This window comes from Theobroma umbraticum, unplaced genomic scaffold (genome assembly GCF_002168275.2).
Source record: "Theobroma umbraticum cultivar Fairchild unplaced genomic scaffold, ASM216827v3 scaffold_147.0, whole genome shotgun sequence".
Taxonomy (NCBI): Eukaryota; Viridiplantae; Streptophyta; class Magnoliopsida; order Malvales; family Malvaceae; genus Theobroma; species Theobroma umbraticum.
Genome location: NW_018397259.1, coordinates 7,845,596 through 7,848,510, shown reverse-complemented (window position 1 = coordinate 7,848,510; position 2,915 = coordinate 7,845,596).

The window sequence follows — 2,915 nt, the reverse complement described above, 5'->3', positions numbered from 1 at the left end:
TAATGACAATTAGTATAAATATTTGTCTAGATATGCAAGTGCGCATGTTGCCACTTTAGCTATACTCAAATATACAATTGAAGAAAAAAAATAAGAAAATCTCGAGTCAAGAATGGACTTAAAAAATTTTCTGAGTGATATCATGCTATTCAAAAAATATTTAGACTTATTGAAAATTTAATTTGAATTAAAAATTACTTATAATTGAAGTTTAAATGAGTTATTTTGAGAAAGTGAAAAACAAAGTCAAGATCAAGAAGAGAAAGCATCATTACAAGTCTCAAGAATAAGATTTGAATTTTTAGAAAGAGAGAGTAGTAGCGGTTTTAACTTTTTTTAATAAAATTTTAAATTATAAAATTTTCTTATTATTTAAATATTAAAATAAAAATTATTTTTTAATAAATTTACTTTGACTTAAAGTCTTTGACTCCACTTCTTACCAAATTACAAAAAAAAAATTAATGAATTCATCAATGTCATTAATTATATAAAATTCTAACATAAGTACTATAACAAGAAAAAAAAATTTTACCCTTCAATGAATAAACGATGCCCTGTGACACCACTTATCTTCATTTAAGTCCGCCCATGTCTCAAATAATACTAAAAGAATATCAAGAAATAGGTGTATGTAATTTGAATACAATTAATTAAATAATTTAAAATAAGATAAAGATTGAGGATAATGTGATGATATGGTGAGTGCTGATTTATATAATATTGTTATGATTTGCTTTGTGTACTATATATCATTCTTTGCTTTTACTCCACCTTTTGCTTTGCAAGGATGGTTCTTCCTTTGAGTGGCATTCATAATTTTCTTTTCTTTTTTTTTTTTGGAGGAAGTAGTTCAAAATTTTCTAGTCATAAAGACTTTATTTATGATAACATCAATTAACCCTAAACCCTAAACCCAAAAAAAAAAGAGAAAAAAAAGAAAACTTATCCAAAGCCATTTTTTAGTCTTTCCATAAACAAAGAAACCCTAATTTAATTAGGTTTACCCAAGTGAAGCTCATTTTTGATACAAAAAACATTTGCTTAATATTTATTCATGTGGTCTTAGTTACTTAGAACTCATAAAAATTATCAAATGTTCTTCAATTGTGTGAACAAGAAAGCAACCTAATTTGTTTACCAAAAAAGGAAAAAAGAGTTTAAATTTTTAAAATCTTTTCTCTCTTCTACCCTTTGTTCCTTTTTTACTAAGTAAAAATTTTAAATTATATTTCATGATATAACATAGTTTCTTTTTATATCGTAAATTTTATAAGTTTGTATTTAAAATTAGAATTCAAAGCTTAAAATAAAATTTCAAATTCTAATCGATTTTAGTATTTTTGGAGATACTTGTTAAAACCAAAGAAATTTTGCTAATTTTTGCATATATAATAAGGTATTGTGAATATCATTTCTATTTCAAAAGGTAACCTCAAAAAAAGAAAAAAAAGTTATAAGGCAATAGTCTTTAATGTGCATATGCTAGGCATGTTATGCATAAATACTTTTATTAGTTTAGTGGTCCTGCCATCATTATGAATATGTAATTATAAATCTTACTCAACTTTGAAATTTAATAATAATCTTTTAATGAGAGGGTGACAAGCACTCAATATAAGAAATACACCACCCACTAAACATATGAATTATGGATGCAGTTAAAAAGGAAAAATTAAATATGATTAATTGCTCTAAAATAAGTAACTAAATGATTGTATAAAAGAAGAAAAAACACATAAGCAAGTCAATTCAAGTTAAAATAAAAAATAAAAAGCATAATATTTTTAAAAAAACTCTTAAATTATTTACAAAAATTTAAATAAAATTTTATTTTTTATTATATTTAATTAAATTTTTATATTTTTATTTTAAATTAAATAATTTTTTTATTATTAATAATTAAATAATTATTATTTATTATTTTTTTATGATACGTGAAGAACGAAAATGATTGGAAACACAGAGGATTTAAGTTTAGAATGAAAAATAGAAGCGCAGAGAATTGGTGTACCCTATGGTTGAAAATACAGATTGTTTTCTTTATCTCTTTAATGAGAGCTTTAGCTAACGGCACTCTAGACTTTGCAAAAGATTTAACAGTACCCTCTACGCGTCTCGAGGCGCGTGAAACACAATTTTATTATTTATTTTAATTTTGTTTTTTCAAGCGGAAAAAATTGCTAAAACTGATCTCATGATTTTCTTCTACTAAAGAAAAGAAATTAAAGAAAAAAAAAACCCCAAAATTGTCAATGTTAAAATATGTCCAATTGTTCAGTTAACTTCAAACTTTCACATGTTTCACATTTTTTTTGACTATGACATGTTATAATAAAATAAAGGAAAAGAATTGAAGACAATAGACAAAGGTCAAATTTTTAAATAATTTTAACCTTAAAATTCTTGCATGTATCAGTTTGATTAAATATATATATATATAATTTGAACTTAATTTCAAGGAAAAAAATCAATCATGGAAGACAATATTTTCAACTAATCCATTTTTATTGTTTTCCATCTTTAATCTTTTAATAATTTTCATGGTACATTTAAAATGAATGTGTCTTAAAACATTAAGGATACTTATATTCTAAATTCTTTAATTTTGATATATACACTTTTTATAAATTTTCATCATTTAGTAGTTTTTTATCAACTCAACCAACTATTACTTAAGTCATATCTTGAAAAGATAGAGTAATGGTAACCAGAGGACAATTATGAGATAAAAGTGTTCAACTTGAAGAGGACAACAAGAGGTGGACCACAGGGGAAATGTAGGTAACAAGGCAACACACAATATCATAATGATTTAAAAAAGAGGAGAGAGAGAGTGGAGTACACACTTTTCAAAACTGAGAGTAGGATTATTTTGATCTCCAATATTAAAAGTTAGAAAATAAGGGTGGGGG